Source organism: Mustela nigripes, chromosome 5 (genome assembly GCF_022355385.1).
Source record: "Mustela nigripes isolate SB6536 chromosome 5, MUSNIG.SB6536, whole genome shotgun sequence".
In the NCBI taxonomy this organism is placed as follows: domain Eukaryota; kingdom Metazoa; phylum Chordata; class Mammalia; order Carnivora; family Mustelidae; genus Mustela; species Mustela nigripes.
In genome coordinates this window covers 3,722,551-3,749,171 of record NC_081561.1, presented here as the reverse complement: position 1 = coordinate 3,749,171, position 26,621 = coordinate 3,722,551, and the positions used below count along the sequence as shown (strand labels likewise).

General features: G+C 46.1%; 1 long non-coding RNA gene across 1 annotated transcript; it reads right to left on the bottom strand.

Annotated features, from left to right (window-relative positions):
- On the bottom strand, positions 1 to 25,694 carry LOC132018751 (uncharacterized). Its single transcript, XR_009404560.1, has 3 exons — positions 25,572 to 25,694; positions 14,685 to 14,809; positions 1 to 2,185 (listed from the first exon to the last, which is right to left on the bottom strand). It is a non-coding gene; the product is annotated as an uncharacterized LOC132018751 (long non-coding RNA).
- Between the last annotated feature and the right edge of the window lie 927 nt (positions 25,695 to 26,621).

Here is a 26,621-nt window from a genome sequence, read left to right as displayed (position 1 = left end):
AGAAAGTTTAATTTGTAGAATTATTAAGTAACACAGGACTCACTCCTAAGAAGGGTAGAAAAAATGCTGAAGAACACAGAAGCAGCCAGTGTAGGGGGCAGCCACTGCTTCTTTGGCGGAGGGAGCTCATCCAAGGAAGCAACATGGTTGGACAGGCTTGCCCTCCTCTCACCATGGCTGAGATGTGGACATCATTGCAAGGGTCAGCGGAGGCCTGCTGGGAGGTCAAGAGCTCCCCAAGGGCCACAGGCTGGAGCAGGACACAGCTTGCCCCGGTCCCAGCAAAAATGGCTAGAATGTGTCTTGCTGGGAAGCACCCTAAGGGTGTCAGCAAGACGGGCTGGGAAGTCACCTGGGCCACCAACGAAACATCCTGGAAAGAATGTGCTTTGCCATGTGCTGCTGGTGGGGAAGCTTCCCAAGGGGAGCCAGGGTGTAGGTCCAGGAGGAAAAGACCATGGATCCAGGGAGAAAAGCCCCTTCCTCTTGCTGTGTTATCCCTCTGGGTCCAATCAGGAGAGAGAAACCACAGTTATTTGAAACGAGCAAACTTTCATAAAATAGAATTATTAAGCCATAACGGAGGGATAAGACTAATGAGGGAGTGGCTAGTGAGATGTAGAGAGAACTTTTTAAAAGTACAGGAAGCACAGAGAGAAATAGGAGAAGGAGAAATAGCTCTAGGGCTGAACCAGAGCACCTGAGAAAGCAAGTACACCCCCAGGCAGGCTGGGATCCGCACCCTGCGAGGGAAGTCTTGGCTACGGCTAGGTCAATAGCATACATGTTGCCGTGGTGCCTCACCAGCAGAACTTGCTGGAAACCTGTTCCCTACAGTAGCCCCAGAAAGCTGTTCACGTGTCTCAATGGACGTCCTCCACTGCAAAGCCTCGTGAACAGGCTGCCAGAGGGAATGTGCTGACCTGCAAGTACCTTGAGCCGCCGTGCACTGTTGGACACAGATCCGGTTCCAGAATCACCAAGCGGCTCAAAGAAGGGAAGATTTGGTGATACGAAGTACTACACTGGTCCTTGATAACAGTCTACCCTCCAGCTATTGGCCTCTAGATGCATTCTTTGGCGCACATTTGAACTATTGTACTCAGCCCTTCCCCGCATGAGGAGGTGAGTAGCCATGGTACCCATCCCTGGATGTGTTCAGTACCCTCCTCTGATTCAGTCATAGTGTCACCGAATAGTGTGTCACCTAAAGGCTAAATGAGAGTGAATTTGTACATGAAGTCATAACGAAAGGAGAAGAGAGAAGAAGACACGCAGAAAGATATATGCATCTAAGCAAAGAGAAAAGAGGCAGAGCTACTTTCCACTCTCCTTTATGTCACCGGTCACAAGGCTGTAAGTGATACCTCGGGCTTCCTTCTTCCACCCGCCATTCTGTGTTTCCCTTGCCTTCAGCCGGAACTGCCACAGGTCATTTACATGACAATTTGAAACTTCATTGGCAAAGTGGTCTGAATCCTAATGAGTGTTTCTCTTCTTTTTTTGTGGGGGATGTGAGGGAGAGGTCTGTAGTTTTCTATAAACCTCCACTATGCGGCATGGAAATATTTAGAGTCACCCAAGGAATCCCCTGGGTTCCAGATGTCATCCTCACTCCCTGTTGGGCAGCAGCAACTCAATCTCCCCTCGGTTATTGGGATTGATCCCTCCAGCCAACAGAGTGATCTCTTCTTCTGCCCAGTGGTTAGTGGCATAATAAGCCCCAAATAGCCCAGTGGCAGTCTCAATCATACAACTCAGTGAAACCGTCGTTGTGTCCAACGGTGGGAACATCTCCAACGCAGCAGAGCTCAGAGATGCTGGGACAAGAAGCAAACTTTCTGTGACTGGGTTACTAGTGACAGTGGAGAGAAGAGCACCTCTACTTCCATTGCTTGATTCCCAGATTCATATATCTTAGCAAAGGAGAGACACCCCTTAAGACAGAATCCCATTCTTTTGTGTGTTGTGTCCCAACTGGCATTCCAACTGAGTCTTCATGAAGCTGTTCACCCTTTCATTTCAGCTAGCCAGCTGCTTCCAGGTGATGGAATGTATGGTTAATTTCATGGCAGGAGACCATTACCACATTTCCTTGGCTGTGAAGTGATTTCCTTGATCAGAAGCAATGCTGTGCGGAATACCACGACAGTGAATGAGCCTTTCCAGAGTCCATGGGTGCAGCCTGTCAGAAAGAGCACATCTCAGTAAGGCATAACTGTGTCCTGAATACACTGTCTGTTCCCCTGAGGACGGATCTCTACCCCCTCCATGATGGAAGAGTGCCAACGCCATCACTCTGCCCCAGGGGGAACGGTGCCATACTGGGGACTCAGTGTTGCTCTCTGCCGCTTAGGCCCTCAGAAAAGTTCCAGCTGTCTAACCTGGAGCCAAAAGATCCAGGGGAGTCTTCCTGATCCCACAACTGCTTGACTGAGACAGAGGTCGAAGCCCCCTTGCCAGATCCTTCCTATAGCTTTTTCCTAGGAACCATTTCTTGGATCTTAGAGCCTATTCTTCCAGGTCTTTCTAAGCATTTAATTACTTGCATTAAATCCTTTCTTTTAACGTTTTCTCCTGTCTGCAATTAAACCTGGTGTGTTATAATGTTTTGTGATTAAATATTTGTACAATCTTATGTGAATATATTTGATATGCCTGATTAGCTTTTTAACTAATGCATAAGCATGATTTAAAATTTTTTAGAGACTTCTACCTAGAGAGTATGCCATGGTCCCTTGTGGACATAAGGTTTTATGGGACTCCTGGAACACTGGAATAGTTATCAACGGGTTATTTGAACCAAGCTCAAATTTGCTTTAGGCTAATGAAGTATGGAGCAGGGCCCTCTGCCGTGGCCAGTGCTCTTGTGCCCTTCCCTGCCCCCACTACAGGCTGCCTCCTAGGAAAAGTGCACTGAAAGGGCTGCAGCTTCTTCCCCCTCCTCCCCCTCTTATGCCTCCCCCTCCCCCTCCTCCTCCTTCTTCTCCTCCTCCTTCTTTTTCTTTCCAAATCACCCTTAGGTCAAATTTCTTTTTTATGCCTATACCATCTACTCAGATGAACACCTTAACCTTTGTGATTTTAATAAATGGTCTTCTGGTACAAAAAGTTCCCTTGGCTCTAAATGAAGCCTTTTAAGGTCAGTTTTAGTCTTTTTCCAATTTACAACTTCAGAGGGGCCAGGCTCAGAGACACATGGTGGGCAAGGGAGCCACAGGGTTGCTCAGCCATTTCTCTGCCTCAAAGCTCCCCTCACCACGCCTCTCCATGCCACCTCTGACCACCAGAGTGGGCAGAGAGAAGAGAGGAGATGCAGGAAAATGGCTCAGGACAGGTGCCAATGTCACATTGGTGGCCTCTGCAAGTGGCTCTTTCTCCCACAGGTGGCCTCATGGGTCCCTTAGAGACCCCTCCTCCTAAGACCCTCCCAGTGCCCGCCGTGGCCAAGCGCAGGCTGTGTCTCCCTGCTTGGCCATGGCCAGCAACCTCTCAGCTGCCACTCTCAGAGGTAGACCCTGTTTCGGCTCTGTCTCTTCCCGTGGCAGGTCTCTGGGGTATGGTCCCATGGGAACAGATGGCACTGGCCACTCTCTCCACCATCCATTCTCCTCATTCCCCTAGTCCTACTGCTGCAGAGGCCGGGTCTCTTCCCTCTGCCCTCCAGGCAGCTCCCACCAGCTCTGCCCTGGGCTTCCTCAGACACTGGGATTTGTGTTCACACCGGTACTCCAAAAGTGACCCTCCCCTGACCTGATGTGAACAGGAAGCGCACCTGACACACAGCGTCTCCCAGCCCCTCCTCAGAAGCCCTCATTCCCCACCAGGCTCTTCCGATCAGTCCAAACCCTGAAAGCCTGAGATGGGCAGAGCCAGCAGGGCTGAAAAACACCTGTCCTCTCTTCTCAGAGAGGGGTTGGCTCTTCTCATAAGAGCTTGTCCCTAGTTTTTGTTGTTGTGTCTGTGTTTGACTGGGTTTTGGTTTGGGTGGTGCTTTTATTTTGTTGTTCTGGTATGGGCCCAGAAAAAAGAAAGAAATAGGAAAAGCAACATTTCAAGGTTACATAAGAATCTTCCTCTCCTGGCTCAAAAATGCATTCAGGTTCTTCAAATACGTATTGTTCTAATAATTCTTAGAGGTCAGCAGGCTCACAAGTTAGTATTAGACCCATTTTTCCGTTAAGAAAACCAAGGCCAAGTGAGCTCAGGGGCTTACCTGCAGGGGCCACACAGGGAGTTCTTTCTCCCCGAGGTTCCTTGGAATTCAACATTTTCCCATAATTGAATCACCTATACCCACAGAAGAGCAGTGCCCTTCCATGTCAGATCACATCTGGGTAGCATTATAATGACACGACCCACACTGGAAACGGGTCGTCAGCCAACGTTGCTTATAGACCTGGTATATGGGGCACGTTGCTGCTGGTGGTGACATTTCTCATTCATTTGTATCCCATGACAGCTGATGTCACCATCACCCTTAACACCTAGATCACAGGGGCCTGAATCCCTAACCTAGAATTTATCCAAGTTCAGTGCCATTGCCGGGGTTTCTCCTGGTTTCCTCTGGCCCTGAGCCCACACACTCCTCAGGTGAACTCAGTCTGTGGTGTATCCCACCCCACAGGCAGCTCCCACTGGGCCCCAACGGGGGACCCAGCCCTTCCTGGATCCCCCCCCAAAGAAACAGCACACGCACAGACTCTGTGTCCCCAACGCGTTTCCTGAAGACGTGAGGAGAGGGAGGAAGTTTTCATCAGAATAAAGTCAGTGTTCCCCCTTTCCACGTGTTCTTTCAGCTCCTCCAAGACCAGGCAGTGCGGACCAGCCGCATCCTCCCCAGGCTTCCCCTGGAGCCGCACCAGATCCCCAGGATAGCTCAGCTCCCTTCTCCCCACCCTCACCCCCATTTCCATCATTCCTCCTCTTCCTATTCTATTTTGTCAATCTCTCCAGCTCTCCCAGCCCTGATGCCCAGATCAGCTCTGAGCTCTTCTGGGCAAATCCAAATCTAGATCCTTGGCCGAAGTACAGGGGAGCCTTTTTCATTAATAGCACGACATTCCGTGTTTACTCTTGTTTACTAACACGTCCTTTAAGAGAATCCAAACTCCGTCAAAAACAGACCGATTTGATTTCAAACAGCAATTTCTTTTCTTTTTTTTTTTTTTAATATGCTATATTTATTGAAAAGCAGTGCCCTTTCCAACCCCCAGGTTGGAAAGACGTTACATTCCAAGCTGGTTAGATTGATGAGAGCATTTTAAATCAAGCAAATGAAGATTTCCAATCCGTGGGACCCCTATTCCCAGCCACTAATACAGAGTAGCGGAATTTGCTTAAATACTGCACAGGTCAGCTTTCTCTTTGTCAAGAGGGGACAGCTAACATCAAATGATCTTGAAGGAGTGATGAAGATGTTCAGGACAGACAGAATAAAAAAAGGGTTTAAGAAAGTAAATTTCCTGGGCCTCCAGACTGCACACGTGTGCAGGTCTCCCTCTCAGCGGAATCAGACCCTACAGATTGATCCCGCTTCCCTGGTCATTCCTTATCTCCCCCTGTGCCTCTCAGTGGACTATCTGAACACTTGCTGCTGGGGCGTCCATCTCTCATGATCCAGAAACAGTTTCTTCAGTTTTGTCGGAAATCAGCCTCTCCCCAAAGCCCCCAAATGGGTTTCTCAAATTTGCACATTTTTGGTGTCAGTTTTCCCAATAGACCCCAGACCTCACTAATCTGCAATGGTCATTCCACAAGACAGATTTTCTTTCCTGTGTAGCTCTCAAAGCATGCCTTCTCCTCTTTCCAAAAAAAAAAAAAAAAAAAAAAAAAAAAAAAAAAAAGTCCGATCCTGTCTAAGCCAACTCGTACACTGTTTCTTCTTTTCAATCCTGGTTTCTTTTCCCCTCTCAGTCAAGCATTTATCTCTACTCTAAGGCTAATGGTCTCAAATTAGTTCCAAGTATTCTATTTAAGTCACTTTTTAAATAGCAATAATGGAATTGGAATGTAGCTTTTACCAGGAGGAGGAGAAGTTGAGGAGGAGGAAGAGGAAGAGGAAGAAGAAGAAGAAGGACAGAAAGCAAAAAGGAAGGAAGGAAGGAAATGTCAAGAAACTGGGCATTAAGGCAGTCCAGTTTTGAGTCACACCAGAGTCCTTTTCTCTCTCACAGACACAATTTCCATCCCAAAAGGCTTTCTCCGTCAGTGATGTATTGCTTTCAGGTTAGCTTTGCGTGGAAAACAAGTAATTTAGGGGCACCATAAAAGCTTATTGATTACCAATGGTCCACTCTGTGGTAGGTACTTAGGCAAGGAGAAAGAAGGAAAAATATAAATACGCCCCAAGTTGACTTCTGCAGAAAGAAGTGGACCAAACACCAATATGGCACCTTCCCAGCCCAGATCATTTCTTGCACTCATTAAAATTCAAAAGCAGTGATCCAAGCATGTCCTGGAGGAAACTTTCCAGAGTCTCGCTAATGGATCTCTGGAGCCTCCCTCTCCGTCTCCAGCAAAGGCTCTCTGAGGGAAGACAGGGAGGAGAGGCAGCTGCTGACAAAACTGAAGCAGGCTTCAGAATCACCTCCAAGGCCTGGGAAACCACAGCTCGCTCAGCCCCACCTCCCAAGGTCAGGGACAGCCCAGCCACTGGCATTTCTAACCAGCTCCCGGTGATGCCGCTGCTGCTGACCCAGAGATCACCGAGAACCATCGGTTACAAAGCAGGAAACTAGAGTGGTTAAGAACATAGACTCGGCAAGTCAGACTGCCCGGATCCAAACCCTTTCTCCACCTTCACTCTGTGGCCCCGGGCAATTACTTTTTGGTACCTCAGTGTCCTCCCCTATAAAAAGGGAATTAGGGCTACAATCCTACTGCATAACATTGTCAAGAGAACTGAATACATTTACATGGGTAAAGTACTTAGAACAAACCCGGCACATGGTAAGAACCATGTACAAATGTTAGCTAATATTATATATTTTTTAATTTAGACGATCACATTGTTTGGTGATCCCGGTCGGGCCCAGAGTAAGCAAATCTGCTCTGCCAAAGGTCTTGTAGGTGAGCCCACTTTCTCCTCTCAGCTCTTTGCTGTCAGACTGAGACTAGTCAACCCATAACTGGGCCTCAGTTTCCTAAGCCATAAAATGGGATGGTCGGAGAATTGGTTTCAAGGTTCTTGTTAATAGAAACACAAAGCGATTTCTGTAGCACTTTGAATGTCCATAGGTTGTAAACTGCACCCCGTCACACCTTTTTTAACTTTCCAGTGTAGCAGGTGTCTGGGTCCTGTACTGGTTAGAGAGGCTGACAGTGTGTGAACTTGCTCTTCCCATCTCTTTCCCCGGCTGTCTCCTGCCTCCCCGCTCAGTTGTGGCAGAAGGAAAAAGAAGGGAAAAGGAGCTGAGCTGGAGGCTGCACAGGCGCCTCCCAAAACCCTCAGGGCAGCCCTAGGGGCAGGTGGCATTGTCCCATTTTGCAAATGGAGAAAGTGAGCCAAGGCAGGTAGCAAGGGCATAGAGTTACCCAGCTGGGAGGTGACAAAGCTGCAGTCTGAGCTCTGGTCCGAGGCCTCACAGAGATGCTGAGGGGTGGAGAGGCAGGGGTACAAATAGGCTCAAACAAACATACCAGAATGCCCCAGCAGGTCCAACGAAACAGCAGAACTCTTGACATGTGGCCACCAAACTAGTTCTCAGCGGCTATTTGACGCAATCATCCCAGCTTCCACCACTCAACCAGGGGCGGCCACATCCCTCATCTCTGCCCCAAAAGCTCCACAGGAGAACATGGGGTGACCAGCTGCACCTCCTGTAAGTCCTTCTGCACAGCTGTTCCCCTGCCTGTGGTCAGGAAACTCACCACTCCAAGCCCATGCATCTCCCCCACCCTCCCCGGGGAATTAGTCATCCTTGAAAGCCTGGCCCTCACCACCCCTCCAGGGGATTTCTGCGGCCTGCACCCTCACCATGCGGTGACCCTCCCACCTTCCCTCCCCGCCACCATCCCCAGCATCCCAAATGTTGTCACTGTAGCATCCAAGACACTTTACAGCATGCTTTCCTTCCCCTACCTGGCCCCTCTTATGGGCTCAATTGCATCCCACACACACAATTCACACGTGAAACCCTAACCCCAAAAAGGAAGTAAGGGTTAGTAAAGGTCATTAGCATGGGCTTCAAACCAGCATAACTGGTATCCTCAAAAGAAGGGGATCAGGACCCAGACACATGGAAGACTATGTGAGGACCAAGGGAGAAGGTGGGATCTACAAGCCGAGAGAGGCCACAAGGAACCAACCCCGCTGACACCTTGATCTTGGACTTCCAGCCTCTAGACCATGAAGAACTGAATTTCTGTTGTTTAAGCCACCCAGCTTATGGTATTTGTTACAGCAGCCCCAGCAGACTAATACCCCACCCCCTAAAACTAAGAAACACCTCATCTTAGAGATTAGACTGTTCCTCCCAGAAGCTCTGATGCCCATGATCGTCCCTCATTCCTGGGAGACCTTCGGTAAATGGATGTTGACTAAATCAATGGGCGTGTCCATATATACACACACACATATATATACACTGCCCTGATGTTTCAGTAAAGCCCTATTATGTCCCCCACCTGATATAAGAGACCTGTGAGATAAACAGGCCCCTCCCCTCTGCCCAGAGCTACGCTTGCAAAAACAACAGGTAAAAGGGATTGGCTGAAAACACAGGTGTTACTTCTGCTGACTGCAGGGACAATTTTAAAAGAGCAGTCCCTGACCCCCAGAAGGTGGCCTGGCCATGCTATTTTACTGAACGTAAACCTTGGTTGGCACAGGGCAGCAACCCCAGATGTCACTCTGAAACCAAAATAAGATGAGACAAAGCAAGGCCACTTCATAATTTCATCTAAGCTCACACAAAACCAGGTCACTGTACCACCCACAAAAATACTCCCCCAAAGGCCCCTATATGGGCTGAAATGAGTGACTTCTACTTTGCCAATTATAGCTTTAGGTTATCTTAGTCCCCCCTCTCTGTAAAGATTTATTGAGGTGCCCAAGGATTTGCTCCCACAGTCTGACATCATCCAACCTCCAACCAATCTCTAAAGCCAATCCTGGCTTCCTTCTCATGCAACCAAATCCCCAATGCTATAACAGACCCTTTTCAACACTGAGATCCTCAGGTTCTTCACAGTGAGGTCCTCACTGCAGCTAGTAATGAACCCTGCTTGTCCAAGTGTAAGTGTGTTCCTGGGGTCTTGGGCCTCAGCCCCTTGACAATGCTGTTCAGTTGACTTTTGTGTGATGCAGTGAGATACGTTAAAAAGCCAAAATTTTAAGAAGGGTGTCAAGAGGAAGATAAAGTAGAGCCATCGAAGATTAAGAAGAGAGCTTTGGCAATTTCCAAAAAGAGAGACAGGTTTGAGAGGCATATTAAAGAAGGTTGCCTCCATGGGGTAACCTTTCTCCCACCTCTCAACAAAACCTGCAGTAGTGTCGGTACCATTTGCTAAACTCTTAAAACTGGGCCTCAGGTTGGGACAGAGAGGGGCCGAGTCTTATAATACCTGGCTGAAGAAATTGGACTATAAGCAGATACCTTAAGAAAGATGAGCTGTACCCAATAGATAGATATACCCAAAGCTATCTATTGGGTTACCCAAGACTTCCTCTCCACCACTCTGCAAAGGTCTACAGAGCAATCTGATGATGACAAGAATAATTTATACAGTGCACTGGCCATGGTGGGTGCTCGAGGCTGATTAAGGGACATCTGTCTAACCGTTCTAGGAAACCCTTCAGCCTTCTAAGAAAGCTGATCATGGGACCCACCACTACTCTACCCACAGCTGATGGAATTAGCGCTGGGCTTCTGGACGCTGGGCAGCCAATCTATAGGCTGGCTAGTGGTCCATGAAGTGGTCCTGACCTGAGCATTTGGGGAACAAGGAATGACAGTGGAAGATGGATAGATTCTGGTCCTTTTGTGGGCAGTTTTTATGTAAATTAGACAGAAGACAGCACGAGTGAATCCCTTATTTGTAGGACTGCTCTCTAACAAAGTACCACAAACTGGCTTCACAGGAATGTCTTGTCTCTTCATTTGTGGAGACCAGAAATCAGAGATCAAGGTACTGGGAAGAGTGGTTCTTCCTAAGGGCTGTGAGGGAAGAATCCACTCCAGGCTTCTCTCCTGGGCTTGTAGAAGGACATCCCCACGTTCATACAATGTTCTTTCTGCATGTATTTCTCTGTATCTTTTTATAAGGACATCAGCCATATTGGATTAGCACCCACTCTGATGATGCAGGAAGTCACCCAATTTAACGTGACTTCCTCTGTAAAGGCCCTGTCTTCAAATAAGGTCACACTCTGAGGGGCTGGAAGTTGGGATTTGGACATAGGAATTTGGGGGAATATAATTCAGCCTGTAACAGTGAGTGAGTGGATACCCAAGCAGACATTTGAAAAACATCATTTTGGGGGAGCCTGGGTGGGCCAGTCAGTTAAGTGTCTGACTCCGAATTTTGGCTCAGGTCATGATCTCAGGGTCATGAGATCCAGCCCCAGGACAGGGTCTATACTCAGCAGAGAGTTTCCTTCTCTCCGTCTACCTCTCCCTCTGCTCCCCCACCCCACCCCCTCTCACACGCACATGTTCTCTCTCTCTCTCTTTCTTAAATAGATAACTAAATCTTTGCAAGACATTATCTTGTACAGTTCCTTTCAAAGTGCAATATGCCCAAGAGTCATCTGATGACCTTGTTAAATACTGATTCTGATTTAGTCTATCTTGGGTGGCCCCTAGGATTCTGTATTTTTTTAATTTATTTTTATTTATTTTTTAAAAAGATTTTATTTGTTCATTAAAGAAAGAGAGAGCATGAGCAGGGGGAGAGGCAGAGGCAGAGGGAGAAGCAGACTCCCCACTAAGCAGAGAGCCCGACATAGGGCTTGATCCCAGGACCCTGGGACCATAACCTGAGCTGAAGAAAGATGTTCAACAGACTGAGCCAACCAAGTGCCCGGGATTCTGTATTTTTAAAGCCAATGGCAAGATGATGCAGATGCTGATGGTGGTGGTCTATGAACCACACAATGAATGTATGGTTCCTCTCCTAGGATCACATTCTCCTTTTGAAGAGGACTTGCTGATGCATGAGTAAGACTGGCCAATTCTCAACAGTTCCTGTGTTCTGTGAACTCAGGGCAGCAGTCCTCGACCTTCACAGCACATTGCACCCACCTTGGGAGCTTGAACAAAGTCCTTGTGGTCCACCTCCCAGAGATCCAGATTTGTCTGGGATGGGCTTGGGATTTTTTTAAAAAGTCCTCCAGGTATTTCTACCATTGCTTTCCATGGCATCATTTCCACGGGTCATATATTTACATTTTAACAGGTGCACTGGTTCAGTAAGTGACCCTAATTGTGAGAATTTCAGCCACTAATTTCAACAGTGAGAAAATATCTGTGGACAGAGAAGTTCTTCCAATAATAGAATGAGGTCATTTTAGTGCTTCATGAGATCATCCTTGCCTGAAGTATAGGGGGCTGAGACATAGGCTATCTTGTCAGTTCCCTTATTTAGAACAGAGACATTTACTCATTTTCTAAGAATGCACTAAGTTGTGCTCAAGGCGAGAACTAGCTCCCAACCTATAAACACCTATAATCCTCAAAGGACAGGAAATACTCTTTCCGTTGTTGGTGCTTTAACAGAATGAGGATGTCTGGATGGAAGTGGACCTTCTGCCACCGGTTCTCTAGGGACCATGACCCAGTAGAACAGTCCCAAGACCAGGTTCTTGAAAATCATCAAATATTAGCCTATGTAGTCCTATTAGTTTGGCAGTAGAGGCAAGAAGCTGAGATCTGGGGAAATTTAAAAATGGCATTTCCAAGGAGAATGACTTAGAAAAATCATGTAGAATTTGAAACAAAGAAAATGTACCCCCATGAGCCTCTTTGTCCAAGTGTGCAACATTTGAGCACTGAGTCCCGAACACTGTATTATTTAGAACGCACATCCCACTCTCTGCCGTTAACCGCCTACTGACGACTGTCTCTTCCTGTGATCATAAGTCCCTTCTTGTCAGGCCATGTTATCTGGATCAGAGAGTCTCCAGTACCCAGCACAATGTCTAGCACATGGCAACAAGACAGGAGGGCGGGTGTCTGCAAGGTCCCTGCTCTATTTGAGCCCCCAGCGCACAGAGGAGCTCAAGAAGTATTTGATGAATGAGCCCCAGGTCACTGAGGACCCCAAACTCAAGTTCTCCCTCTCCAGAGGCATGCCCTATCCTGTAACTTTTCAGATGATTTCATTTACGCAGATGGATGCAGCTTTAGCAGGAGACAGAATGGAAAGGGTGGGAGCTGGCTGCTTTGAGAGGCAGGGATGGTGAGTCATCTTTGAGCTTGACCTTCCCTTTGCCCCTGAAGACAGTCTAGATTCCCACAGCCTGGCCACCTCGTTTACTGTCTACCACTGAGATCTGAGAGTCCAGAATCCAAGCTGCCTTTCCATACGGTGGTGCTTCTTTAGAAGATGACTGAAGTGTCCTTGTTGACAGCTCCTCTGTCTTCCATTTCAACTGCTTCCCATGCAGTTCTGCCCTGATGCTCCCAGCCTTGCCCTCAAGTGACCCTGAAACCTGTCTTTTTCCAAATGAGGACCCAGCGCACTTTTGCCACAGGCAGGCACCCTCGGGCCAGGACTGTGCATCCTAAATAAATTCAAAATAGCTCTGCTGATATTTTGGAAACTGATTAGTAACCTGGCGTTCACTCAAGTCAGCTCGTAAGTTAACATCTATTCATGTCAATCAACTAGTAGCTGTGGAATATCAGTCAGGAGTTCAGGACCCTGCTAGGTCAAAAGAAAGCAGAAAAGCATTTTTCTGGGGGTCCCGACCAGAAAAATTTTCCCCCTTACCTGGGGAGGCTGGGTAATGATGAGGAAGCTAGGTGCTTCACTGTGCAGCGTAGGTGTGGAAGGTAAGAGCAGCTGGAGGATGGGGATATGACTGGGAACCGCGGCAGGGGGAGGAGGTGGGGTTGGGACTGGAGCAGGGGCAGCATCGAAAGGGGGGATTCATGGGGTGTGAGGATGACATGGGCACAAAGGCTCAGAGGCAGGAAAGTCAAGCTGTCTCAGGGCACCTCCAGGAGGCCGGCCTGCCCAGAACAGCATGTGCGTATGTGCCGGGACAATTGGTCAGCTGGTCCCAGTGGATGTGGATGTGCAAAGCCTTGATGAACGAAGCAAGGCGAGTGATTCAGAGAGACCAGTGAGGAGGCAGAATAGGAGCAAGCAGAGGCCAGAGGGACACTGATCAGAGAGGAGCAGGGCAGCCATTAGGAGGTGACAGGCTGACCTGGGGTAGCGGGCTGGGGATGGGAACAAAAGGACAACTTCAAGGTGAGAATGGCAGGATCTGGTCCAAAGGACGGAGAAAACAGAGGCTTTCGGTAAGAGAGGTAAAAAGTCGTGACTGCTAGGTCAGACGTTTAGGACAAATTCTCGTGATGTGAAAATGAGCTGAAGAGTTATTTTCTAAAATTTTTTTATTCTTTTGAAAAATTGTGTTAAAATAGATAGGACATAAAATTTGCCATTTTAATCATTGTTCAAGCATGCAGTTCAGTGGCATCAAGGACATTCACAGTGTTGTATAACTATCACCCCTTCCCCATGCATGGCCAGAACCTTATCATCTTCCCAACATGAACCTCTCTACCCGTTAATCACTAACTCTCCCCTCGCCCCCCCAGTCCCTGGCAACCTCCTTCTACTTTCTGTCTCTACGAATTTGATTGCTTTGGGAACCTCGTATGAGGGGAACTATCCAGTACTCGTCTGTTTGTGTCTGGCGTAGTTTGCTTAGAACGATGTCTTCAAGATCTAACCCACATTGCAGCACATAACAGAATGTCCTTTCTTTATAGGGCTGAGTCATATTCCACGGTATGTAGAGACCACATTTCCTTTGTCCACTCATCCCTTAATCGACATCTGAGTTGCTTCCACTCCTGGGATACTATGGGATACTATGGATAGCACTACCGGGACCAGAGTTGTATATCTGTTCGAGTCCTGACTTCCAATTTCTCCCTCCACTCATGCTTTCCTGTAAGCGAACCAAATTACTTCTTCAACATTTTGCTTAGGAATCTCCTCTGTGAAATACCCAGTTTTATGGCTTGCGAGTTTCACCTTCCACAGAACAAGAGAACACAGCTCAGCCAAGTTTTTTACCACTCGAGGAAGAATATTCTTTCCTCCGGTTTCCAGTAACACATTCCTCATCCCTGCCCATATTTCTACCAACATTGTGCCCACGGTGATACACAAATCCTCCAAGATGACAGATGCCTTCTTTCCAGCTCTTCTCTTCCCTTCTCTTTTCTCCTCTCTTCCTGACACCTCACCAGGTTCACTTTAACATCCATGTTTCTACCAACAGTCATGCCACGACAACCTAGGCCTCTTTGCTGGGATGCACCTTGAAATTCTTCCAGCCCCTCCCCAACACTCAGTTCCAAGGTCACTTCCACATTTTGGGGGGTTCGTCACAGTAGCACACCCATTTGTGGTACAAAAATCTGCATTAGTCGGCTCTGGCTGCCAAATAAAATGCCATAGACCATGTGGCTTAAGCATTAGAAATGTTATTTTCTCACAGTTCTGGAGGCTGGAAGTCCAAGATCAAGGTGCTGGCAAATTCGGCTCCTGGCAAGAGCTCTCTTCCTGACTTGTAGACAGTCACCTTCTTGCTACACCCTCATATGGCCTTTTCTCTGCACACCTGTGGAGAGAGAGAGAGAGAGAGAGAGAGAGAGATCTGGTGTCTCTTCCTCTTATGGAAGAAACATCTTCTTCCTCTTCCTCTTAAACCAGTTCTGTTCGATTAGGGTCCTACTCTCATGAGCCCATTGAACCTTAATTACCTTCCTAAATGCCCCGTCTCCAAATACAACCACACTAGGGTTAGGGCATCAGCATAGGAAACTAGTTCCACAGTTCCGTCCATATAGCATCTATCTGTTTAGGGGACCTGATGGAATGAGCACTGGACTTGGATCAGGTCAACTTCGGCTCTCATCCTGGCCCTACCTCCTCAAGAAGCCATTTAACCACAATAAGTCTCAGTTTTGTTGTCGAGGGGAAAGCAGGACCTTTCCCCAGACTTGTATAAAGGTTTAAATCCAGTCCTGCTGGTAGAAGGCACTTCAGTGTCCTGCACACTTAAAGAATTCCTGGCCATGGCCTCCCAGGCCCCCATACGTGGTCTAACAAACAACCAAAGCCCATCTCCAGCCTCACTCCTGGGGGACACCCTTCATACTGACCTCTAAGCCTGCTAAATGCAGGAAGAGTAGCATCCTCTTTTTTGGGTATTTTTGGGGGGGTACTTTGTTTTAGAATAGAGACCGAGGTTAGAAAATACTGTGTTGCAAAGGAGTCTCCAAAGTGTTCAGTCTCTGCTCGGCCTGATGGGGTGGCAGGGCCCGCCTGGGGCATAGGGGGAGAAGCCACACTTACCCAGAGTACCCAAGGCTTGGCTGTCAGTCACTGGGTTCTTGTGTTTTTCATTTCCTAGGTTCTCAGTAACCCTACTAACACTCTCCAGTATGGGGATTTGCTGTCCAAGGACATGAAACCATGATATCAGAAGGTACTGAGCACCGTTTAATGATGAAACCACAAACTGACATCCTTGAATCCTTCATATTCCCAGAAACGAGCACGGAGCCTTATATTAAGTGAGTGATGAGTGAATTCCCGCACACACGCACAAGGCACTACAAAGAAGTAGTGCTAGGTTTCATGCCTCAAGCATCATATCTTGCATTACAAAGCAAACATAACAGAAGACTGCCACACGTCATCTCAGACAAGACAAACACTTAAGATAATTAAACCAATAAATAGTTAAAAGTAGATTTACCTATGTTGACACGCATCTCACTTCTGTATGCTCTAAGAGTACTTTTGCCATTCTGTCATTGAGGATTTCCAGTGTAGTATTATAATTACATAATTCTATTTTGTCTTTCTCATTAGACAATAAACTCCTTGAAGCCAGCAGCCCTTCCTAATCTGTGCTCCCACAGCCTGGTACATAGTCTCCCACATCATCAGTGTTGAACTTGGGACAGATGACTCAACAGATAAATGGTGGGGGAGGGGAGTATCAAGCTTCCAGAGCTTGAGATGCCAATCATGGCTTCCTTTTCTCATTTCTTTCTCCGTTATACCATCACCTAAGGGTACCACAGTGGCACTGTCTGATTTATTCTGGTCTTTGTGTCTGCAAACGCATACATTAGCTGGGTTTTTAAAAAGAGGTGGCTATTCAAAAGCCTGGAATTAGATATTATTTTGGATGCTCGCAGAGCTAATTATGGGATTTTAAAAGATGCCCTTATCCTGAACAGGAATTGGGATATTTCCTATTTTTTAATGTAAAACATGAAGTAAACATAATTCACTGTCATTTTTAATGTCCTGGTACATTTCAGAGATCCACTTAAGATAAATGATTTCCAAATGCCTGATCAGTCTGGTTTGAAAGCCTCTATGGAATTAATGTTCTATAATGTATTCAAATCATTTTAAATCCAGGCCCTGCTTTGATTTTGTTTTTCATTGCCATCATTGATAGAAGTACAAGTTCACATAAATAGGACATTGCCAATGGGATGTGCTCTGCCCCAGCCATTAATTCCAGGGCTCGTTTTCTAGCTCAGCCCCGATGAGCAGAGAAGTTGCAAGACAAGCCACTGGAAATGTTTATCGTGACACATAAGTAGTCGGGCAGGATAGAGGTGGAGGAGTGTAAGTCTGTGTGTGTGTTGTGTGTGTGTGTGTGTGTGTGTGTGTGTGTGTGTGTGTTTTCAGCTTCAGATACTCACACCCAGAGGAAAGATTTTGAAATCTGTCAGATATAACAGAAAAGAGTTTTTAAAATAGATACATATGGTTAAAACTCAGAACAAGTGAAAACATGGATTTAAAAATTTGTACATTAAAAAGACATTCTCCTACCTCTCATTTAGTAATTGTTCGTGTGTCTCTTCAGCATTCCTTTGTGCACATGGGGATATATTTTATTTCTCCCCAGAAAAGATGATTATAAAGGAGGAATGCAAATTGCAAACAATGCTTATTAGGTATTGACAACATGCTCAAAGTGTTCACTTAATCCTCAAATTAATTCTAGGGGGTAAGGATTCTTATTTTCCCCACTTTATAGATACAGAAACTGAGGCAAGTACAAAGTGAATTAGGGACTTTGCCCAAGCAAGTGGAGAGGCAGGATTTGAACCAGGCGGGTGGGAGATCCTAATGTCTGCCCTCTTTCCATTCAGGCAGAGAGAATAATCTGCAAAATTTCTGTTCTCTTCAAGAGGAGAAACTATTTCAGAATCAAATAAACCATTGCTCCTCAGGTATTAGAAGAGAGGCCAATGAGCTCCTTGGAATATAAAGGTAGAGTAGCAAAGACTGTCCCCAGCCAGAGAGCCATGGAGGAGTCGTCACTGACACAGGTTGTCTCAGTGCCTATGAGAGAGACCCATGCTCCTTTGAGGCATGTCTAAGATGTGGTAGAAATGTAGACCAAGCCACCCAGTCCTTCTGTCTACTCCAAGATGAAGTCCAAATCCACTGTAGTATCAGGACCTAGCTAGCAGTGAATTTGTGTACCCAGCACTTGGGGAGGTCTCTCACATGTGAGATGCTGAATGAATGGATGCCCAGAATGAGAAATGGAACAATTCACTAATCCATTAAAAGAATGATTGACAACCATGATAGGCCAGATGCTAGGCTAGAATACGGGGATGCTGGGCAGGAATATGGGGATGACTAGGACTTGTTTCTGCCTCAAGGTGTGGACAATTTAGAGCAGAGCACAAGAAGACACTCAGGACACTGTGATGTGGCATTACAAATGATGCGGTGATGGTACGTACACATGGAGGTACAAAGATGACCGCTGTGTCTGCAGGAAGTTGCAGGTATATAGGTGGGAAACAAAGTCCACCCAGATGATTCATCAAAAAGTGTGGGTAGGATTAATGGGAAATGGGGGGTTGCGGTATAACAAAAAAATGTATTTGGTCTTTGTCCCCAATTCCTGGCACAGATCTAAAATTCTTGGCATTTCCTGATGATGAGAGTTATTCATAATGAGCCCCTTTTGACCATACCTGAGTTTACAGTAATGATGCATTAGCATAGTTGCTAATTGGTGGGTACCTAGACAACTTTAGGATGGTGTTGGTCCGCAGAGGAATCACCATGTGACCAGAGAGCTAGAACTTTCAGCCCCATTCTCTGACCTCCTAGGAGAGGAGAGAGCCTGGAGGTTAAGTTCAACCATCATTGGCCATCAACGGCCAATCAATCATGTCAAAGTAATGAAACCTCCACAAAACCTCCAAACAACAATGCTCAGGGGAGTGTCCTAGTTGGTGAACATAGAGATGTGTTGGGAGGAGGGCACACCTCACCTCCACGGGAATGGAAGTGCTTGCATTGAGGACTTCTGAAGACCTTGCCCTCCACATCTCTTCCATTTGGCCATTTCAAACTCCCTCTGAGTTATATACTTTATAATAAAACTTCAATTGTAAGCATAGTGCTTTCCAGAGTTTTGTGAGTCATTCTGGTAAGTTATCAAACCTGAGGGTGCATTGTGGGAACCTTGGAATTTGTAGCCAAGTTGGACAGAAGTATGGATCACCTGGAGGCCTAGGATTTGCAGCTGGCATCTGAAGTGGGGGCAGTCTTGTGGGGCTGAGTGCCTTAGTCTGCGCTCACTCCGGGTGATCAATATCAAGATTGAGCTGAATTATGGGACTTCCAGTTGGTGTCAGAAAAATGGAGAATTGTTGAAAGGACATAGGGGTGCTGAGGCACCCAGAGTCTGGCAGCAGAGAGAAGCTGTTGCCACCCCTCAACCTGTTAGGACAAGGAGAAATAAGAGTGGGACCCAGGGAGAATAGGATGAGAAGAGGCCCCTCGGGCAGGGGCCTTCATCGTGTGCAGGGCTGGAGCTGAAGATTCTGAGGGGGGTTAGAGGATTCTCCCACCTACCACTGAGTACCAGCCAAAGACCCTGGAAGTGGGCGACACACTTAAAAACCTAAAGAAGATTAAGAAGTAAAATGGACTGCATTAAGACTTGCCTTTATTTCTATGGAGAAGAACTTACCAACCTTTTCGAGCAAACCATACCTGGGCAGTAACTATGGTAAGGAGACATCATTGTACTAATAATTCAGAGAACAGTTAGGAAAAACTGCAGCCAAGTTTACCCAAAATGCTGTATTGATTCTTCTCAACTGATCCCTATCGTTTGCAAAATCCTGAGTTAGCACTACTTTATGATTTCTTAAATAATATCTAAAAAAAACCCAACAACAATAGAAGAAGATTGACAATTTGGACTACATCAAAATTAAACACTTCTACCTAACAAAAGGCACCATAAGTGAAGTTAAAACCAATACCAACAACAAAATGAGCCACAGACTGAGAGAAGATATTCACAATGCATGTAAGTGATAGAGGATTAGTATCCAGTATACATACAAAAACTTCTCTAAATCATTGTGTTTCTTTTTGTTTGTTTTTTTTTAAAGATTTTATTTATTTATTTGATAGACAGAGATCACAAATAGGCAGAGAGTCAGGCAGGCAGAGAGAGAGAGAGGGGAAGCAGGCTCCCTGCTGAGTAGAGAGTCTGATGCGGGGCTCAATCCCAGGACCCTGGGATTAAGCAGAGGCTTAACTCACCGAGCCACCCAGGTGCTCCTAAATCATTGTTTTTAAGAATGATCTGTTGGGGAGTGCCTGGGTAGCTCAGTTGGTTAAAGCATCTGCCTTCAGCTCAGGTCATGATCCTGGGGTCCTGAGATCCAGTCCTGTATCAGGCTCCCAGCTCAGCAGGGAGTCTGCTGCTCCCTCTCTCTCTCTCTCTGTCAAATAAATAACTAAAATCTTAAACAAAAATGAATGATTAATTAATACCAACCCAAGCAACCAATAGGGAAATGAATGAATGAACTGTAATAAATTTATAGAAATAACACTAAAATAGCAGTTCAAAAGAAACATACTAGATCTCCAAGTATCAACCAGGACAAATTTGAAAAACCTAGACTTGAGTTAAAATGTAAGTTGCAGAAAAACCATATGAAGTGTTATTTACCTAAAATACAAACACCACTAAACATTGGTTATTTACATATACACACAAAAACATTAAAGCATAGATGGAAAAGAGAGACCAGGATCAGAAGAGGGGGCTGCTGAGGGCAGGACGAAGGGCAGGACGAAGGACCGTTGGGAAAAGTGTTGCAAAGTTACCTCTAAAAAACATAAAGTGGTTATGTCCACATTTGCAAAGACTGGATGGTATAAGCTTATATTATTCTCTGGACATTTCTGTGTGTTTTCCAGGCATCTGGAGCAAAGTCACCCTGAGACTCCTTTGAGTCGCAGCCCCCCTGAGCTACTTGCTGGTCCCTAAATGGAGGTTCACCTCTTTTCCACCCCTCAAGACTCAAAGTGGAGATGGCCAACAGCGATCACTAGCCGCTTCTTGAAAATGCAGATCTCAGGTCTAAACCAGACTTCAAGACTCAGAATCTGCATTTGAACAAGCCCCAGGTAATTCCTAATGGAAGTCTGAGCAGCCTCCATGAAACTGCTGCCCCCCTCCCTCCCGCCCACTGCCCCAATTACTAGCCAACTCCTAAAACTCTCATCTGGATGCAGCTCAATGATTGCCTATTCTAAGGTTTCTTTGAACCCCTACCTAGGTCAAGAGTTGTCTGTGCGGCTGTGCGGGCAGTACACCTCCTTTTCTCAAAACCGGAATCATTATCTTCATTAGTCCCATTAGCCTTTGGGCAGTTATCCTTATCACAATATGTGCCACATGACATGAACTCAAAGAATGTTATAAGAATCAACAAGAACCACATTTTTAAGTGCTAGTAAGGCCATCGTCCATGCTCAAACTGTTTATCCAGGGAATGGAAGGATCTGGTTCTAGAGCACTTTAATACATGAAACCCATGTCTTACTATCTTCTTGGTTCTCAATCTTTTAAAAGAAATTAAATTTACTTTTACATTTTCAGTGTTTAAGTAACTGCGCATGCTTAAAATTTTGTAGCAAAGTGCTGCTGTTGGTTTTTTTGGTGGGGGCACACCTTAGGAAACTGGTGTAAAAAATGTCTCTACTTCAGGAATTCGTTTTTTTTTTTTTTTTAAATTTTTTATTTTTTATAAACATATATTTTTATCCCCAGGGGTACAGGTCTGTGAATCGCCAGGTTTACACACAGGAATTCTTAATTTCTCCCGAAGTCAGGCCCCATCTGAGGCCTGATTAAAAATGTGAATCTTCTCTGCAGATAAATGTACATAATTTCAGCTTATAATTTCAGTATCTACCAACTCCAGGTGAAGTCTAAAAGGCAGTGCAGGATACCCTTACTTAACATTGTTCTAGAGTTTTCCACAGCATCATGTAAATAAAAATGTGTCTGTAGACATTCCCACCATATGATGCCTTTGACAGCAACCTTATTTCTCTTGCTACAGAAACAATCCCACAATCCACTGAAAATCAAGAACTCCTTAAAAACTTTTACCATCACTGGCTAATAAAGTGGTTTTTGTTTTAATTTTTATTTTATTTATTTTTTTAAAGATTTTTATTTATTTATTTGACAGAGAAAGATACATCGAGAGAGGGAACATTGAGAGTGGAAGAGGGAGAAGCAGTCTCCCCACTGAGCAGGGAGCTTAACTCGGGGCTTGATCCCAGGACCCCAGATCATGACCTGAGCTGAAAGCACACGCTTAAGGACTGGGCCACCCAAGTGCCCCTTTGTTTTGTTTTTTAAAGATTAATTTATTTGAGAGAGAGAGAATGAGTGGATGAGAGGAGGAGGGGCAGAGGGAGAGAACCTCAAGCAGACATCCGGCTGAGCATAGAGACTGAGATCATGACCTGAGCAGAAACCAAGTGTCTGACACTCAATGGGCAGAGCCACACAGACGCCCCTAATAAAGTGTTTTAAACTTGAATTAATCCCACAGTTTCCACCCACACGTCTAGAAGACAGGAAGTCAGCACTAGAACCAACACTTAGAGTTGGAAGCAATCACAAAGGAGGGACATGGGCCTGACAAGAACTGAGTCCTGTCCTCAGTTGCCTGATCCAAACAGTATTTTATCAAGTGGCTTTATTTTCCCTTAAGATACACAAAAGGGGGGGCACCTGGGTGGCTCAGTGGGTTAAAGCCTCTGCCTTCGGATTGGGTCATGGTCCCGGGGTCCTAGGATCAAGCCCTGCATCGGGCTCTCTGCTCGGCGGGGAGACTGCTTCCCCCCTCTCTTTCTCTGCCTGCCTCTTGTGATCTCTGTCAAGTAAATAAATAAAATCTTTACAAAAAAAAAAAAAAAAAAAAAAAGATACACAAAAAGGTCCTTGGTAGCAGTCAGAAAAGCAGTGGAAATCTTTTATTCCATTTATAAGCATCATCTAACTACCACATGGTTTAAGCATAAAAAGACACTTAATGTCCAAAGGTATCAAGGGTTGGGAGGAGCCGTCAGCCTAAGCCTCCAGTGAGGTCAGAAGCCCAGATCCTGAGGTTTAACTCCCCCAGGTTGTGCTCATTTGCCTCAAAGAAAAGTCCAATGCCCACCCCCTCAGTGAGTGACCCCTAAGGCCTTCGGGGGGAAAAAACACCAGCTTCCAGAAGTACTCATTTCCCCCGACATTCCGGCATTGGAGCTGTGAGGAGTTAATAGAATAATAGTACTAATATAATAATGAGCATTTGCCCTGTTTTCAGCTTTGCAAAGCTCTTTCACTTTGTGTCAGTCTAGCAGTTTAATTATGTTGCCAGAAAGAAAGAGGAGCTTCTTTCTCCACTGAGGCCTTGTGTCGCTCTGACAAGCCCCCCACAGAATCCCCCAACTTGTGAGACTTGAAATTTACGCTGAGTCATTGGAGCCCGGGCGGTCGGTTGGTGGCCTTGTCTGTGAGCTCTCAGATATTTGTGAAATGATTCCCTGGGGACATAAGTCAGCTCTTCCTAGAATCAGAGTGAGGTCAGAGGTTGATTGAAAAAGACAGAAATTTTTTAAAAGGGCAGAAATTTCAAGCAGGGCGGAATTCATGAACAAGGGTAAACTTTTCAGAAGGATGGCCTTTCTCTCTGGGACTTCTATCGTTACAAATCTGGAGCTGAAGTAGAACTTTGAACGAGTAACATTTTATTTTGGATTTTGATTTACTTTATGTATTGCACTGATGTTTGGAAAAGAAACCAACTTCATCAAAATAATGGAGGTAAACGATGGTGGTGGAATTTGCATCCATTTGGGGCTGGTTAACTAAATTCATTGGCACTAATGGGGGAGTCCGTGCGGTCCTTTGTGGGTTAGCTGGTATTTCCTTGTGCTTTCCCTCCACTCACTATTCACTGAGCCCCTACTAGACACAGAACGGGAAGGATACACACTTGGGTCTTCAGAGAGCTTGAGATCTCCGGGATGAACTCAGAGAGAGCCTATATTAATACATGGAAGCTATTTGTTTACAGAGATATGAAGTAGGAGAACCATGGGCATCCTTTCTGCTGATAGTATTTCAGCGGTTTTGTTATTGATCTTAAGGTAGTCTCCACGGAGGCAGCATCAAGGAGGTGTTCCTGGGAATCAGAAGACCTGAGCCCGAGTCCCAGGCTGACTTCTGATAAACTCTTTGATTTAGGTCAAAGGATTCAATTTCTCTGGGGCCTCAGTTTCCTCTCACAGAAGAGGAGGCTTTCAGGTAGGTGCCAAGAGATCCCCTTTAGCTTCGCTATTTGTTATCATTCAAGCACTCTATTTCCCGCCTGAGAATGGGAGAAGTTATTTTTGTTGTTGTTGTCTTGGAAGAAAACCAGCTGTGGTGCACTAGCAAACCAGTAACAGTCCCACCCCTGAAGGAGCTGCTTTTTCCCCTTTTCTCTTTTGACCAGCCACCATGGGTGGCCACCTTCAAGAAGCTCTTGAAACAAATGAAAAGAATATCCTCCTTGTGCGGGGCATGAGCACAAGTGGCTATTTGCAAAGCAGCGGCATGAAGGCCGTCATTAGTGTGAGTTCACACTTGGGTTTAGAGCAAAACAGCATCTCTTAGCAACAGAGACCTTCAAACAATGAAGCCGAACTCCAGTGTAGACACTTCCAGAAGGGCGTGAGGAATCAGTGTTGGAGAAAATGAGGGGCTCCTGATGGAGTCCAGAAACCGTGGTAGCTAGAAGAAGAAGAAGAGGAACCACCAGAATTCTTTTCCCGAAATGGCCTAAGGAGCTGGTCAGCATGTTACCCCGATGGGACCCAAGATCCCTCTCAGACTCAGGGGAAAGGGACGTTGCTGTTGAAACTTGTCGACTCACCCTCGGCAAGCTTTCACACCCTGAGATTTAAGTAGGTGGGAATGTGAACCTATCCCATGTTTACTCCGTTGAAAGGAGAACAATAAAAAGAGGAGACGAGAGAGAGAGAGAGAGAGAGAGAGAGAGAGAGCGCGCGCCCACAGGAGCAGGACTTTGTACTTTCATCTTAGTGCAGTTGGAACGCAAGGCCCATCCGAGGAAAGGCAAACATCAAACGTACCTTTATGGGGAGGACACATGGGCAAGGAAGGACTTAAATTCTTCACCCATGTCTCTTGAGGGTCAGACACTGGTCAGTCTCATTAAATGATGAAGGAGAAACACTCGGGGAAGATCAAAAAGGGGTAGTATTTTAAAGTGGGGCCAGAGAAGAAAGCAAGTTCTTTAGCAGCTAGCCGGAGCCTGATCTCGAATTGCCTTGCCACAGGGTTGCAGGGTCCTCTCCCGAGAAGCTTTTGTGTGCCTCAGAAGAAAGAAAATCATTATGGTCAGAGCCATCTTAAGGACAACAAAAGACATGCTTCCTCCTTATTTTATACTCACAGACCATTTTTAGCCTCAAATGATATTTCTCAGTTTAATCGCTAAACTGGGCTTCAATGGACTTTTAGCTACTTGTTCTTAAAGTCAAGAAAGTTTAAAAAAAGTTCCCAAGAAAAAAATATTCAAAAGGTTGTGCCATAGACCCCAAATGCAATTTCCAGAAGAGGGCCAAGAAAGGTTTGAATGATACCTGCATCTTTTTCATAAGACTATTGTCCTCTGTTGAAGAAGAGAGAGATTCTCATGTACACACTCAGGCCCGCTTGTTTGAAAATATCTATTTTATATGTAAAAGTCTTATCTGATGCAAAGGCATTTTTAAATGAATTAGGTGGCGGTGGCGTGTGGGGAGAGCAAAAACAAAAAAATAGATTCACTAGTAATGGAATTTAGATTCTCCTTTTGGAACTTCCCTGCAGAAAGGTTCCCCCAGGTTCTCGAGAGGTACGCTTGGCTCCCTTGATGACTCAAAAAACCTCTGGCTCCAGCTTGAGATGGTGAATCCCTAAGGCCTTGAAAGAAAAGTGAAGGATGGAGGTACTTTACCTGTGCTTCTGGTTAGTTCTGTTTGCAGCAGTGGGATTTTCTGAGCATCTCACACAATGCAGATGAGAGAGGGAGACACAGAATTTTGTACTCCAGAGTCTTTTCAGCAGTAGAATAATTCTGGACCTGAAAGAAAAGGGAATCAGGCAAATTTATAAGAAGCCCTCATTGTCTAGAGTTCTGTTTTGTTCACTGACTAAAGGTGAATGCTGACATTATCCCCTTGGCGAGGTGAACGATTCCTGGAGAGCTCAAAGGGCTCAGAGCTGTCTCTAGGGAGGGCGATGGGTAACAATCATGGCCTGTGGATCTGTATTTTCCTGTAGGGAAGCACTTTGGGGTTTCCCAAGGCTACGGGTGTTAGAGCAGAGAGGAAGCTGGTTCCAGAAGCGAGGACACTCACGGGAGCCAAGGAAGCCCACTAGGTGTGACCTTGGGCTGGGAGGACGGGGAGAGGAAAGGGTAGCCGCCCTCTGGCTGGAGATGAGCCCTGTTGGATCTGGACATTCACCCAGTCAAATCACAGAGACCTGCCTGTAAGCCTTCTCTGCTTTGTGGAGCTCTCTCCTAACAGGGCTGGAGGGGATTACTGGCAAGGACTAGCATCCTGAGCTCTGCCGTAAGCCCGAGTTTCAGGTGTGAGTCCTAGTTCTGATACTGTGTGACCTTGGGCAAGTGACTTAATATCTTTCACACTTGCCTTCTTCCTTCCAAAATGGTGCCAAAGGTGCTTCTTTCATAGGTGTGCAGGGTACTTTAAGTGAGGTAACTCAAGATATGGCAGCTGTGATCATTCTTAAGTTTACAAGGAATGTGTCTAATGTCTGGTTCTGTCAAAGACGCAGAACATGTTTGCAGCAAGATAAGGCAAGCAGGACAAGGTAAGGCCTCGACCTAGCATCAGATCTGTTGGGTGGCTAAAGTCGGGGACAGGGAACTGGGAAGGCTCCTAGGATGGTCTGGGTCAGGGGGATGAGACACAGTGTGAGGGTTCCACACCTGCGCCATGTTTATCTTGCAGATATCTGGTAGACAAGATGGAGGATCATC